The sequence below is a fragment of the Lampetra fluviatilis genome, chromosome 56 (genome assembly GCF_964198595.1).
Source record: "Lampetra fluviatilis chromosome 56, kcLamFluv1.1, whole genome shotgun sequence".
NCBI classification, from domain to species: domain Eukaryota; kingdom Metazoa; phylum Chordata; class Hyperoartia; order Petromyzontiformes; family Petromyzontidae; genus Lampetra; species Lampetra fluviatilis.
In genome coordinates, this window is record NC_136330.1 from 9259447 (window position 1) to 9275602 (window position 16156).

General features: G+C 57.1%; 1 protein-coding gene across 7 annotated transcripts in view; it reads right to left on the reverse strand.

Annotated features, from left to right (window-relative positions):
- Positions 1 to 16156, reverse strand: part of DOCK9 (dedicator of cytokinesis 9) — a 123754-nt gene that overhangs the window by 96844 nt on the left and 10754 nt on the right. The window lies entirely within an intron of this gene.

Here is a 16156-nt window from a genome sequence, read left to right on the forward strand (position 1 = left end):
GGAGAGTGAGGGGGGGAGAGCGAGGGGGAGGGGTAGGGGAGGGAGGCGTGGGAGTAATGGGGGTGGGAGCGGGGTGGGGGTAGGGGCAGGGGGTGCGATGAGGGAGAGGTACAGGAGGAAGAGGGAGGAAGAAGGCGAGTGGGAGATGGGGGGGAGGGGGGGTAGAGGGGGTGGGAGAGGGGGATGGGGGAAGGGATGGTACCCCCCCTAACCCCCCCCCCCCATCCCCCCCATGCACCTGGTCCCCTTGGTGGGTCCCATGGGGGCGGTTTGAGCATCCGGGAAGTGGCAAAAACAGCAGCGCGACGCCATGGACAATAGGAGCTCGCTAACTCCACTCACGCTCGGCCCCGGGAGCAGGAGTCGAGATCTGGACCTCGGCACTCCGGGGCAAAGAGCGGCTGCCACTTAGCCACTCCTCAGACAGCAGCAGCGGCATCGGTGCTGCTGATGCCGGTGCTGCTGCTGTGAACGTTGTCGTGAGAAAATGGTTGTTGTGGTTCTTGTTATTGTTGGGGATGTGAAGGGGAACAGTGAGACAAGAGAGAGGCGAGGAGGATCTTGAGATTGATTCGCGATTGGATGAGGAGCCGTCGGAGAGATCGCAATATGGGGGGGGGAGGTGTGGTCTCATGAATAGGTCATGTTAAACTCTGGCGGAGGAATTTGGATCATTAAACCATCGCCATCTCCCACTTCTCCACCGTGATCCCATCTATCTCCTGGTTCGCCGCTCGCCCCTCAAGTCACCACTCCTCCTCGTGATCCACGCCTACCCTTAGTGGGCCCCTCCCCCTGGATTCTCAGTCCCCACTCCGCTGGTCTCCCCACCTCTCCCCTGGTCTCTTGTCGTCTATTCTCCCCTCTATTTCCACTCCAGTCTTTGGGCATTTCGCCACCCGTTGTTGCCATCCGGCGGCATGGCAACACGGGGTTGGCAACCAAAATAACAAGCAGAGCCATTTGTTTTTATAAAAAAACACTCAATATTCCAAGAGCGGCAAAGCACTGTGTGGGTGGTGAATGCTGGACGGTGCCCCCCAATGTGCAACGTCACAAAAGTGGTCCTTAAAGAGCCTCAGGTTGCCAACCCCTGGGCTATGGCCGTGATCCCACAGGGGGGGAGGGGTGGCAAATCTGTAACCCAACCCCAGTCGATCCCCCCCCTCTCACACTCCCACCACCCCCTGTAGCTCTTCCCAGAAGACTCCAGGGTCTCGTTCCCGTCGGAGTGGGCGAGGCTCGTAGGGGCAGGCGATGGCACGCGAGCGATGCGGCGGCCGGGCAGTGTCGCCCCGTGGGCCGTCCGACCGCCCCTCCCGTGCGTGCGTCAACGTGGGAGCTGTGGCCAGTGCTTTTCGTACTTTGACATGAACCCGGCGCCCCGAGTTTGATTCCTGCTTCATATAAATAACAATGGCGAGCAAATATTTGATCCGGTCCTGGGCCTCCGCAAAGTCGACTCAGCCTCAAAAGAGTACCCGGTGCAATATGTAAACATCGCCACGAGGGAGACAAAAACAGCCGGGCGAGGTGCTGGCCACCCACCCCCTCATGTACCGTGCCAGCCTTCATACGTGCTACTCGCTAACAACACTTGGCCCAACAGTCTGGGGCACGGTTGGCTACATACAGTGCGAAAGGCTATACAACGGGGAGGTCTTTGCGTGTCTATCTGCCTATGCATATGTGCATCTCTATGCCTGCGTGTTGTTGTGTGTAAAACCGAGTGTGTATGTTAATGTGTGAATTTACATGCGGGAAGTAGTAGCGCAGTGGATTTTGCACTGCGCTACGAACCCGGCGACCCGAGTTCAATGTCCAGATAGAGCCAACGTGATACATATCTGAACCCCACCTGGGCCAATCCCGAGGTCGACTCAGCCTTAAATGAGAAACTGGCATGGCGTGTAAACATCACCACCGGGGAGACAACACAGCTGGGTGTGGTGCTGGCCACTTCCATTCCCTTGTGTGCCATCCTGGCCTTAATAGGTGCTCGCTAACAGCATTTTCCCCAACAATCGATGGGGCTGAACAGGATTTATGTTTTCTATACATGGGTATTTGTATGTGTGTCTGAACAGCCATGCATATGGGTGACCAGGTTCCTGTTCAGTGAATGTGAAATCACAGAGTAATCAAGAATAGCAACGCACATTTCACTGCCACAAATCACAGCAAAGTGTGATTTCACTGCGTGCGTGTGTGCGTGCGTATGTGTGTGCATGTGTAGTGACAGTGGTGGAGTAGCGGTTAGCGTGCTGCGCTACAAACCCGGCGACCCCAGTTCGATTCCTGCACACCGCCAACACAGACTCAGATTCAAATAAGTACCTGGTAAGATGTGTAAAAAACGTCTCCACTAGGGGAGACAAAGATGGTCAGGCATGGTGTTGGCCACCCATCCCGTCGTGTGCACTGTCGGCCTTCATAGATGCTCGCTAAAAGCCCTTGCCCCAACAGTCTGTTACTGGCTATACGGGGATCTGTGCCTTTGTCTTGTGTATGTGTGTGAGTACATGTGCGTGTGTGCGTGTGTGCGTGTGCAAACTGGCAGGGGGGAGCACAGGTTGGTGTATCTGTGCCAGGCATCTCAGTCGGTCCATGGCACCTGGGCCTGTCCCCGTGACCTCCTGCTAACAGCAAACCTTCCTTTCACGTGATAGCCTCATATTACACACAGCCTGGCACAAGCGCCGAACGTCGATTCGTGTGTACGTGCGTGTGAGGAGTGGTGGTGCAGAGGTTAGATCGTTGCGCGATAAACCCGACAACACCGGTTGGAATCCTGCTCACGACCAGTAAGTGGCAATTTTTTGGAGCGGTCCAAGGGCCTCCCCAAGGTCGACTCAGCCTCAAATGAGTACCTGGTGCCGTGTGTTAATATCACCCGCCCCCTCGTGTGCCATATCTGCCTTCATAGGTGCTCGCCGAGAGCACTTGCCCCTAAAGGCTGCGAGAGGCTAAAGGCGGGAGGGAGGCGTCTTTGTGCTAATGCCAGAGGGGTCCCATTACTTATATATTCAACTGTTACACACGCCAGGCATGTGACAGATGCACCCACACATTCCAGCACCACGTGTCCCCACTCTCCCCTCCATCTCCAACATCTCCCTTCCACGCTCTCCCCTATCTCCCTCGAGCTACTCCATCTCCCTCCCACTCTAGACCCACACTGCTCGTGTTAATGAAGCCGACGTCACGAGAATGTGCCAGGAGTGGTGTGAGCTCCCAGCATGGCAATGGGAATAAAAGTGTTTAGCAATGCAAGGTGGAGTCAGGCTGGGACCACACACGCATTAACACACCCCAAAACAACATAAACTGGCACACAGAGACACAGACAAAGAATCCTCCCCATAGCCTTAAACTGTTGGGCCAAGTGCTGTTAGCGAGCACCTATGGATGCGGGAATGGCACACGAGGGGGTGGATGGCCAGAACCACGCCCCATCGCCTTTTAGTCCCCAGTGGCGAAGTTTACTACACACCGCACCAAGTACTACTACTCATTTGAGGCGACCGAGGGGAGGCCCAGGACCAATTCATATAATCGTCACTGGTGTTGGCCGTATGTGGGAATCGAACTCGGGTTGCCAGGTTTGTTGCGCAGCGCGCTTACCAGTGCAATCCTGCTCCCCACAACACATAGAGACACATACAACCCACATAAGAAGCTCAAAACTGACAATCGCCACAATGTGGCAGTGACATCACCATAATGATTGTGCCAGTCTAGGTGCACTGAGACCATCACGTGAAGTGTTTAAGGATCACAGACAGGAGGTTACGGGACAGACTTAGGTGCCATGGGTTGACTGAATGAGATAACTGCCAGATGCACCACCTGTGCACCCTACCTTGCCAACTCACTGCGATTTAGCCGCCCGGCGCTCCGCTCGTTGTTGCGAGCATCGCTCCTCTGTCCTCCGCTGTTGTTGGAGTGTGACTGCCTCCAACGCCACAGTAGCGTCCTTCAAGAGCCTCCTCCACAGAGGCTGATTTTGACATCGATGGTATCAGTCATTGGCAATTCCACTAAGCTCCACATCGTCCTGTACCAGATCAGCCAATCCCATTTCCAGCCCGTGCCGCGCCTGTTTAGCCCCGTCTATCCAGCCAAACACACGCTGCTTGGGCATGCGGTGGCTGGGCATGCGAGCTACATGACCCAACCAACACAGCCTCGCCTGCCGGAGGAGCTCACTGATCGGACTGTGTCCAGATCTTTCAAGGATTTGTGAGCTCCTTACACAATCCAGCCTGGTTAAACCCAAGTTGGATTGTAGACAGGCTTGCCTGAATGTTTCTAACCGGTGCAGATGTTCCACTCGAGGGGTCCACGTTTCACAAGCATAGAGAAGGGAGGGCATGACTGCCATTGAGAAGACCCGAAGCTTCATGTGGAATACGGAAACTCCAACATTCTCTCAGCAAGTGCCCCATCACTCACGGGATGTGGAGGGTGTGAAGTATTTGATATTACCCAGGCAGGTGCTTTGTTTGCGTGGGGATGATGGTAAGGCCCGACTTCAAAGTGGCAAGTGCCAGGTTCAGGAGCAGCACCACCAACTCCTTCTCAGTCAGCAGGAATTACCAGACCATCTGCATTCACGTAATACGCTTGACCAATAGGGAGCCATTTCTTAACCACACATAGATATCAATCAGCCTCCCATTGTAGCAGTGCCAGATATACATGTATCCAGGTACAGCCATGGAAAGCGTCCCAAACTACAGTGAGGGAAAAAAGTATTTGATCCCCTGCTGATTTTGTACGTTTGCCCACTAACGAAGAAATGATCAGTCTATTATTTTAATGGTAGGTTTATTTGAACAGTAAGAGACAGAATAACAACAAAAATCCAGAAAAACGCATGTCAAAAATGTTATAAATTGATTTGCATTTTAAAGAAGGAAATAAGTATTTGACCCCTCTGCAAAACATGACTTAGTACTTGGTGGCAAAACCCTTGTTGGCAATCACAGACGTCAGACGTTTCTTGTAGTTGGCCACCAGGTTTGCACACATCTCAGGAGGGATTTTGTCCCACTCCTCTTTGCACATCTTCTCCAAGTCATTAAGGTTTCGAGGCTGACGTTTGGCAACTCGAACCTTCAGCTCCCTCCACAGATTTTCTATGGGATTAAGGTCTGGAGACTAGCTAGGCCACTCCAGGACCTTAATGTGCTTCTTCTTGAGCCACTCCTTTGTTGCCTTGGCCGTGTGTTTTGTGTCATTGTCATGCTGGAATACCCATCCACGACCCATTTTAAATGCCCTGGCTGAGGGAAGGAAGTTCTCACCCAAGATTTGATGGTACATGGCCCCGACCATCGTCTCTTTGATGAGGTGACGTTCTCCTGTCCCCTTAGCAGAAAAACACCCCCAAAGCATAATGTTTCCACCTCCATGTTTGACGGTGGGGATGGTGTTCTTGGGGTCATAGGCAGCATTCCTCCTCCTCCAAACACGGCGAGTTGAGTTGATGCCAAAGAGCTCCATTTTGGTCTCATCAGTCCTCTGAATCATTCAGATGTTCATTGGCAATTTTCAGACGGGCATGTATATGTGCTTTCTTGAGCAGGAGGACCTTGCGGGCGCTGCAGGATTGCAGTCCTTCACGGCGTAGTGTGTTACCAACTGTTTTCTTGGTGACTATGGTCCCAGCTGCCTTGAGATCATTGACAAGATCCTCCCGTGTAGTTCTAGGCTGATTCCTCACCGTGCTCATGATCATTGCAACTCCACGAGGTGAGATCTTGCATGGAGCCCCAGGCCGAGGGAGATTGACAGTTCTTTTGTGTTTCTTCCATTTGCGAATAATCGCACCAACTGTTGTCACCTTTCACCAAACTGCTTGGCGATGGTCTTGTAGCCCATTCCAGCCTTGTGTAGGTCTACAATCTTGTCCCTGACATCCTTGGAGAGCTCTTTGGTCTTGGCCATGGTGGAGAGTTTGGAATCTGATTGATTGATTGATTCTGTGAACAGGTGTCTTTTATACAGGCAAACAAGCTGAGATTAGGAGCACTCCCTTTAAGAGTGTGCTCCTAATCTCAGCTCGTTACCTGTATAAAAGACACCTGGGAGCCAAAAATCTTTCTGATTGAGAGGGGGTCAAATACTTATTTCCCTCATTAAAATGCAAATCAATTTATAACATTTTTGACATGCGTTCTTCTGGATTTTGTTGTTGTTATTCTGTCTCTCACTGTTCAAATAAACCTACCATTATAGACTGATCATTTCTTTGTCAGTGGGCAAACGTACAAAATCAGCAGGGGATCAAATACTTTTTTCCCTCACTGTATGTGGTCGAAGATGTTCGTTAGATAATGTAGGAGCCAGAGGACATCCCTGTCGCACCCCAAGGTGGACAAGGAATGGCTCCTACTCCTGGCCAGGGGGCTTTACCTGGGCCTGCCCACCATCATGAAGGTTCTTAATGATTGTGAGCAGAGAGTCAGGGGCCCCAAATAGATGACGAACAACCCAGAGCCCTGGCCTGTTGATGGTATCATAGGCCTTGACCAAGTCAATAACGTCCTGTTGGAATTCCCTACACCTCTGCTGTAGCAGACGGACAGGGAATAAGGCATCTGTGCAGGACTGCCTCGGTCTGAAACCACTTTGGGGCACCGCAAGCCTCTCCTCAGCGTGCTGCCTGGCAAGGGGGTGATGTTGAATAATCCTTGCCAGGACCTTTTCCAGCCTCACACTGAGGAGGGAGATGCCCCGGTAGCTGTTGCAATCAGTGCAGTATCCCTTCTTAACAAGGGTGACCACACCAGGTTATCCTTCCAATCCTACAGAACCCACCCTACGGTTCACATGTTGTAATTATGCCATATGCGTGAGGGGGAAGAACAACAAACTAAACACAAAAAGCAATTCTAATGAAATTACTTTTAAATCTAGATGATTTAGAAGTGCACAGCTCCAGTGGCTTCCGAATATCAGAAGGAAAGAGTGCCGACTTCCTACAATATGTGAGGCACGGCAGCCGCAGCGGGGTCAGCCACACCGGGGTCAGCCACACCGGGGTCAGCCACACCTTGCCCCATGGTGAATCCGAGCTGAGGAGTTCCCACCTCCTCCAAGACCGCATAGAAATGCTCAGCAAACCTGCAGACCTGTTCCTGGAGGTCGGATCACAATTTCCCCCCTGTAAGGAAGGTCATAGATAGGTGTGGCACTGGAAGTATTGATTAAAAACACAAAGACCCCCGTATAGCCAGTAACAGACTGTTGGGGCAAGTGCTGTTAGCGAACAGCACCTACGAAGGCCGGAACAGCACACAGTGGTGTGGATGACCAGCACCACGCTTGGCCGCCTTTGTCTCCCCAGTGGCGATGTTTACACACCACACCAGGTACTCGTTTGAGGCTGAGTCGACCTCGGGGAGGCCCACGACCGGTTCAAATAATCGTCACTGATGTTGGCCATGAGCGTGAATCGAACTTGGGTCCCCGGGTTTGTAGCGTAGCGCGCAAACCGCTCCACTACTGCTCTCCACTATTAAAAACACACACACACAAAGATCCCCCCCTTGTGGTCTTCAAAGACCATTGGGGCAAGTGTTCCTGGCAAGTACATATGAAGGCCGGCACGCCACACAAGGAGGTAGTGGGGGTGGTCAGCACCACGCCCAGCCACCTTTGTCCCCCTCTCAGATAATCTTCACTGGTGTTGGTGGCCGTGCGCAGGAACCGAACTGGGATCAACGGGTCGGTAGGGCAAGAGTGCTAACCGCTGCGCCATCGCTCCCCGCGACAAACGCTCGCACCAAAACGCACACAGGAATGCGCGTTAAATAATCGCACCGTAATTGTCGATGTTACAGATGATGTTGATGTTAGCGCTGCCAAGTTGAGGCACACCCCAGCCTCAGCCAGGGGGTTCGTCAGAATGCAATCACGTGGTGTGGGGTCACGGGGTGTCCCCTTCATGCGCAAGGGGACACCAGAGGTCCCATCTCCAAGCATAGCAGGGGGTCTGAGACTCCTTAAACTCAAGAAGTCTCTGAACCCCGAGGTTTCTGAACCCCTGAATCTCTTAACCCCTGAGTCCCTGAGTCTCTGACCCCAGTGACCTCTGCCCATCTCTGATGCAGTCTATGTCTCCATGGATACCTCTGCACCCCAAAGTCACCATAGCAACGTCTAATCGTATCAGCAGACGTCTCCATGGCAACATGAAACCACAGTAAACACAGAGGAGAGGACAGTGAGAGGGGGCAGTGGGAGGGGGGAGTGAGAGGGGGGAGTGAGAGGGGGGAGTGAGAGGGGGGAGTGAGAGGGGGCAGTGACAGGGGGCAGTGAGGAGGGGGCTGTGAGGAGGGGGCAGTGAGAGGAGCAGTGAGGAGGGGGCAGCGAGATGGGGCAGCGAGAGGGGGCAGCGAGGAGGGGGCAGTGAGAGGGGGCAGCGAGAGGGGGCAGTGAGGAGGGGGCAGTGAGAGGGGGCAGTGAGGAGGGGGCAGCGAGAGGGGGCAGCGAGAGGGGGCAGCGAGGAGGGGGCAGTGAGGAGGGGCAGTGAAAGGGGGCAGTGAGAGGGGGCAGTGAGAGAGGGCAGTGAGAGGGGGCAGTGAGAGGGGCAGTGAGGAGGGGCAGTGAAAGGGGGCAGTGAGAGGGGGCAGTGAGAGGGGGCAGTGAGAGGGGGCAGTGAGAGGGGCAGTGAGGAGGGGCAGTGAGGAGGGGGCAGTGAGAGGGGGCAGTGAGAGGGGGCAGCGAGAGGGGGCAGTGAGAGGGGGCAGTGAGGAGGGGGCAGCGAGAGGGGGCAGTGAGAGGGGCAGTGAGGAGGGAGCAGTGAGGAGGGAGCAGTGAGAGGGGGCAGTGAGAGGGGGCAGTGAGAGGGGCAGTGAGAGGGGGCAGTGAGGAGGGGGCAGCGAGAGGGGGCAGCGAGAGGGGGCAGCGAGAGGGGCAGTGAGGAGGGAGCAGTGAGGAGGGAGCAGTGAGGAGGGGGCAGCGAGAGGGGGCAGCGAGAGGGGGCAGTGAGAGGGGGCAGTGAGGAGGGGGCAGTGAGGAGGGGGCAGTGAGAGGGGGCAGTGAGAGGGGCAGCGAGGAGGGGACAGTAAGAGGGGCAGTGAGGAGGGGGCAGTGAGAGGGGGCAGCGAGGAGGGGGCAGTGAGGAGGGGGCAGTGAGGAGGGGGCAGTGAGAGGGGGCAGCGAGGAGGGGGCAGTGAGAGGGGCAGTGAGGAGGGGGCAGTGAGAGGGGGCAGTGAGAGGGGGCAGTGAGAGGGGGGGCAGAGAGGAAGGGGCAGTGAGGAGGGGGCAGTGAGGAGGGGCCAGTGAAAGGGGCAGTGAGGGGGGGGCAGTGAGGAGGAGGCAGTGAGGAGGGGGCAGTGAGGAGGGGGCAGTGAAAGGGGCAGTGAGGAGGGGGCAGTGAGGAGGGGGCAGTGAGGAGGGGGCAGTGAGAGGGGGCAGCGAGGAGGGGGCAGTGAGAGGGGCAGTGAGGAGGGGGCAGTGAGTGGGGGCAGTGAGAGGGGGGGCAGTGAGAGGGGGCAGTGAGAGGGGCAGTGAGGAGGGGGCAGTGAAAGGGGGCAGTGAGAGGGGGAAGTGAGAGGGGGGGCAGAGAGGAAGGGGCAGTGAGGAGGGGGCAGTGAGGAGGGGCCAGTGAAAGGGGCAGTGAGGAGGGGGCAGTGAGGAGGAGGCAGTGAGGAGGGGGCAGTGAGGAGGGGGCAGTGAGGAGGGGGCAGCGAGGAGGGGGCAGTGAGAGGGGCAGTGAGGAGGGGGCAGTGAGAGGGGGCAGTGAGAGGGGGGGCAGTGAGAGGGGGCAGTGAGAGGGGGCAGTGAGAGGGGCAGTGAGGAGGGGGCAGTGAAAGGGGGCAGTGAGAGGGGGCAGTGAGAGGGGGCAGTGAGAGGGGGCAGTGAGGAGGGGCCAGTGAAAGGGGCAGTGAGGAGGGGGCAGTGAGAGGGGGCAGTGAGAGGGGGCAGTGAGAGGGGGCAGTGAGGAGGGGGCAGTGAGAGGGGGCAGTGAGAGGGGCAGTGAGGAGAGGGCATTGAAAGGGGGCAGTGAGGAGGGGGCAGTGAGAGGGGGCAGTGAGAGGGGGGCAGTGAGGAGGGGGCAGTGAGGAGGGGGCAGTGAAAGGGGCAGTGAGGAGGGGGCAGTGAGAGGGGGCAGTGAGGAGGGGGCATTGAAAGGGGGCAGTGAGAGGGGGCAGTGAGGAGGGGGCAGTGAGAGGGGGCAGTGAGAGGGGGAAGTGAGAGGGGGGGCAGAGAGGAAGGGGCAGTGAGGAGGGGGCAGTGAGGAGGGGCCAGTGAAAGGGGCAGTGAGGAGGGGGCAGTGAGGAGGAGGCAGTGAGGAGGGGGCAGTGAGGAGGGGGCAGTGAGGAGGGGGCAGCGAGGAGGGGGCAGTGAGAGGGGCAGTGAGGAGGGGGCAGTGAGAGGGGGCAGTGAGAGGGGGGGCAGTGAGAGGGGGCAGTGAGAGGGGGCAGTGAGAGGGGCAGTGAGGAGGGGGCAGTGAAAGGGGGCAGTGAGAGGGGGCAGTGAGAGGGGGCAGTGAGAGGGGGCAGTGAGGAGGGGCCAGTGAAAGGGGCAGTGAGGAGGGGGCAGTGAGAGGGGGCAGTGAGAGGGGGCAGTGAGAGGGGGCAGTGAGGAGGGGGCAGTGAGAGGGGGCAGTGAGAGGGGCAGTGAGGAGAGGGCATTGAAAGGGGGCAGTGAGGAGGGGGCAGTGAGAGGGGGCAGTGAGAGGGGGGCAGTGAGGAGGGGGCAGTGAGGAGGGGGCAGTGAAAGGGGCAGTGAGGAGGGGGCAGTGAGAGGGGGCAGTGAGGAGGGGGCATTGAAAGGGGGCAGTGAGAGGGGGCAGTGAGGAGGGGGCAGTGAGAGGGGGCAGTGAGAGGGGGGCAGTGAGGAGGGGGCAGTGAGGAGGGGGCAGTGAAAGGGGCAGTGAGGAGGGGTCAGTAAGAGGGGCAGTGAGGAGGGGGCAGTGAGAGGGGGCAGTGAGAGGGGGGCAGTGAGAGGGGGGGAGTGAGAGGGGCAGTGAGGAGGGGGCAGTGAGGAGGGGGCAGTGAGAGGGGGCAGTGAGGAGGGGGCAGTGAGAGGGGCAGTGAGAGGGGCAGCGAGGAGGGGGCAGTGAGAGGGGGCAGTGAGAAGGGCAGCGAGGAGGGGGCAGTGAGAGGGGCAGTGAGGAGGGGGCAGTGAGAGGGGCAGCGAGGAGGGGGCAGTGAGAGGGGCAGTGAGAGGGGCAGTGAGGAGGGGGCAGTGAGAAGGGGCAGTGAGAGGGGCAGTGAGGAGGGGGCAGTGAGAGGGGCAGTGAGAGGGGCAGCGAGGAGGGGGCAGTGAGAGGGGCAGTGAGAGGGGCAGTGAGAAGGGGCAGTGAGAGGGGCAATGAGGAGGGGGCAGTGAGGAGGGGCAGTGTGAGGGGCAGTGAGACGGGGCAGTGAGAGGGGCAGTGAGAGGGGCAGTGAGGAGGAGGCAGTGAGGAGGGGCAGTGTGAGGGGCAGCAAGGAGGGGGCAGTGAGGAGGGGGCAGTGAGAGGGGCAGTGAGAGGGGCAGCGAGGAGGGGGCAGTGAGAGGGTGCAGTGAGAGGGGGCAGTGAGAGGGGCAGTGAGGAGGGGGCAGTGAGAGGGGGCAGTGAGAGGGGGCAGTGAGAGGGGGCAGTGAGAGGGGGCAGTGAAAGGGGGCAGTGAGAGGGGGCAGTGAAAGGGGCAGTGAGAGGGGGCAGTGAGAGGGGCAGTGAGAGGGGGCAGCGAGGAGGGGGCAGTGAGGGGGGGGCAGTGAGAGGGGCAGTGAGGAGGGGGCAGTGAGGAGGGGGCAGTGAAAGGGGCAGTGAGGAGGGGTCAGTGAGAGGGGCAGTGAGGAGGGGGCAGTCAGAGGGGGCAGTGAGAGGGGGGGCAGTGAGAGGGGGGGAGTGAGAGGGGGCAGTGAGGAGGGGGCAGTGAGGAGGGGGCAGTGAGAGGGGGCAGTGAGGAGGGGGCAGTGAGAGGGGCAGTGAGAGGGGCAGCGAGGAGGGGGCAGTGAGAGGGGCAGTGAGGAGGGGGCAGTGAGAGGGGCAGCGAGGAGGGGGCAGTGAGAGGGGCAGTGAGAGGGGCAGTGAGGAGGGGGCAGTGAGAAGGGGCAGTGAGAGGGGCAGCGAGGAGGGGGCAGTGAGAGGGGCAGTGAGAGGGGCAATGAGGAGGGGGCAGTGAGGAGGGGCAGTGTGAGGGGCAGTGAGAGGGGGCAGTGAGAGGGGCAGTGAGAGGGGCAGTGAGAGGGGCAGTGAGGAGGAGGCAGTGAGGAGGGGCAGTGTGAGGGGCAGCGAGGAGGGGGCAGTGAGGAGGGGGCAGTGAGAGGGGTAGTGAGAGGGGCAGCGAGGAGGGGGCAGTGAGAGGGTGCAGTGAGAGGGGGCAGTGAGAGGGGCAGTGAGGAGGGGGCAGTGAGAGGGGGCAGTGAGAGGGGACAGTGAGAGGGGGCAGTGAGAGGGGGCAGTGAAAGGGGCAGTGAGAGGGGGCAGTGAGAGGGGGCAGTGAGAGGGGCAGTGAGAGGGGGCAGTGAGAGGGGCAGCGAGGAGGGGGCAGTGAGAGGGGGCAGTGAGGAGGGGGCAGTGAGGGGGGGGCAGTGAGAGGGGCAGTGAGGAGGAGGCAGTGAGAGGGGGCAGTGAAAGGGGCAGTGAGAGGGGGCAGTGAGAGGGGCAGCGAGGAGGGGGCAGTGAGGAGGGGGCAGTGAGAGGAGCAGTGAGGAGGGGCAGTGAGGAGGGGGCAGTGAGAGGGGGCAGCGAGAGGGGGCAGTGAGAGGGGGCAGCAAGGAGGGGGCAGCGAGAGGGGGCAGCGAGAGGGGGCAGTGAGGGGGCAGTGAGGAGGGGCAGTGAGGAGGGGCAGTGAGGAGGGGCAGTGAGGAGGGGCAGTGAGGAGGGGGCAGTGAGGAGGGGGCAGTGAGAGGGGGCAGTGAGAGGGGGCAGTGAGAAGGGGCAGTGAGAGGGGGCAGCGAGGAGGGGGCAGTGAGAGGGGCAGTGAGGAGGGGCAGTGAAAGGGGGCAGTGAGAGGGGGCAGTGAGAGGGGGCAGTGAGAGGGGGCAGTGAGAGGGGGGGCAGTGAGAGGGGGCAGTGAGAGGGGGCAGTGATTGAGGGCAGTCATCAGGGGCAGTACATCATCTGTTGGGCACAGACGCCCATGTAGGCAACACAGACTGCAGGGAAAGTTCTGTTAGCGAGCACCTATTAAGGCCAACGCAGCACGAGCGCTATGGCGGCCAGTAGTATTCCCGGCCGCCTTTGTCTCGCCAGTGTTGATAAATACACACAGCACCAGGTTCACATACAAGCTCTTTGTCTTTGCATACAACAACAAGAACCGCCATTCGCCACTATGTGGCGGTGACGTCACCTCGACGCTTGTGCCAGGCTATGTGCACCTTGAGGCCACGTGAAGTGTCGAAAGCCTGCTGGCAGGAGGTCACGGGGCAGACCCAGGTGCCACGGGTCGACTGACTGAGACGACTGGCTGATGCACCACCTGTGTCCGCTACTGTGTCAACTTGCTGTGCTTTAGCCACCCGGCACTCCGCTCGTTGTTGTGAACATCGTTCCTCCGCCCTCCGTTGTTGGAGGGTGACTGCCTCCAACTGCCCAGTAGCGTCCTTCACAAGCCTCTTCCACAGAGGCCGATCTTGACACCGCTGGTACCAGTCATCGGCAAGTCCACTCAGCTCCACGTCCTCCTGTACCACATCACTCCATCTCTTCTCTAGCCCGTGCCGCGCCCGTTTAGCTCCCTCGATCCGGCCGAACAAAAGCTGTTTAGAGGCATGCGGTGGCTGGGCATGCGGGCTACATGACCCAACCAGCGCAGTCTTGCCTGCCGGAGGAGCTCACCGATGGGACTTTACCCAGATCTTTCAAGCATTTGTGAGCTCCTCACACAATCCAGCCTGGTTAAACCCAGGATGGATCGTAGGCAGGCCAGCCTAAATGTTTCTAACCGGCGAAGATGTTCCATTCGGGGGGTCCACTTTTCACAAGCGTAGAGAAGGGAGGCAATGACCTGAAGCTTCGTGCGGAGCGACAGACCAGGTAGCTTCCACACAGCGTTACGCAACCGATGAAAAGATAATGCCGCTCGACTGATTCGGAGTGAGACCTCTGCTGCTAAACCGGAGCCGGTCATGAGCATACTGCCCAGTTTTGGTGGGGCTGATGGTAAAGCCCCACTTCTTGGTGGCAAGTTCCAGGTTTAGCAGCAGCACCTCCAACTCCTCCTCTGAGTGAGCAGCGATTACCAGATCAGCATACATAACATGGTTGAGCAATAGGGAGCCATCCCTTGACCGCACCCGGGCATCGATCAGCCTCCCATTGTATCTGTACACACACGTATACACACGTATAAACACAATACGTAGACAGTATAGTGAACACACACACACAACAGTTGTCATTCACCACTCAGTGCCATGTGATGTCACCACGAAGCTTGTGCTAGGCTAGGCCCATGAACTCCTCCACTCTCTCCACAAGCATTTGATAACCACTCCACCTTCCTTGTCACTGTCGGTGTCCCCCAAGGGGTCTGTCCGAGGAACTTTACGATTCTCTCTTGCAGAATAAAACTTCTTTAGGATAGGTCGCAAAAACATAAATGTGTTGTTAAACCCACCACCACCATCCGACACAGCCAATTAGTAAAGGTTTGTTAGGTAATCAATTAGTTATTACCTCAGTACACCGGTGGGTTTGAGAGTAAACCCAGAGTAGGACGTTTCGCTGGTAATTAGAACAAGTTTCATCGGGCGATTTATTGTGAATGACATTGGTCACGAGAGCCGACGTGTTAAAATCTCCCTCTGCAACCCACCTCTGGAAGCTGTCATGTCTTCACTTAACTTTCCCCAATTACTTCTTCGACGTCCACACCCAGACTTTCTTTTCCTGTCCCTCCTTGACCCTGGACCTTGACTCCCCCATTTCCGACTCTGCTCAGTCACTGTCCAATCCTGGATGTCACACTGCGATGGTGAGGAGATGTTAAATACCTCGCCTGGTATGCAGTAGGTCGATGTTTCCATCCTGACCCTAACACCTGCTGTATATTTGGAGTTTGCGTCTCTCTCTCCCCGTGGTCGCGTGGATTTTTTCCAGGTCCTCCAGTTTTTTCCCTCCACATTTAGAATCAATGTCACACGTTTGTAATAATTGGCTGCTTTACATTTACAAGTGATAAGCCACTTCGTTTGAGCTATCATTTGTGGGCAGGTCGCTTCTGAAAAAGAAATCTACAGCTCAATGGGCCTTACCTTGTAAAAAATAAATAGCTTATAGTTTAGTTGAAGTTGACCTCTCCATTAACATCAATCCTTCCAATACTGATATTCTTTTCTTTCCCTGCTCCCCTCCACCATGTCCTTCCATCTCCCTCCCCCACTTGTCCCTCGCTCCTCCTGTCTCCTCTGCTCGCAACCACCACGGGGTCATCTCCAACTTCTCCCTCTCAAACCGCATCTCTGCCACTACCCACACTCGCCGCTTTCACCATTTCAATATTGGCTAAATTAGTCCCCTCATCTAACTCTGAATGAATACATTATTATAGGTCACACTAATTACACACAAAGTGTTTGCCACAAATGAACCACAATACCTTGCTGATCTTGTCAATAAACACAAACCATCACCACGCAAACTCCGGTCATCCTCGCAGTTGTGGCTTTTGGCTGGCCATCGATCAAAGGTGGTGACAGCACCGCACGGTTGCAGAGGGAGGTGCTTCTGTGGCATCTGGAACGCTCTTCCTTCTGATATTAGGAAGCCACTGGAGCTATGCACGTTTAAATAAAGATTTAAAACTAATTTATTTAAAACTGCTGTTAGTGGTTTAGTTTGTTGTCCTTCCCCCGCACCTCCTATCAGCACGGTTGGCTACGTACGGTGTGAAAGAGGTTCAACATACATACAAACTCCCTGCTGCTAAACTCCCGGTTCACTCCCTCGCGTTCACTCAGCTCGACTTCTGCAACTCTCTTCTTCTCGGCCTTCCTGCCTCCTACGCCTTTTACTCCTCTCCGACAACAGAAACAAAATGCCTCATCCTGGATTCTTTTTTAACCTCTCCCCACAATTTCCACACTTCTGCTCTACTTTGCCAACTCCACTGGCTCCCTGTTTACTATCGCTGTCTGTTAACCATTCATCACTCTAGTCTACCAATCCCTCCATAGTCTTGCCCCACCTCATCTCGCTTCT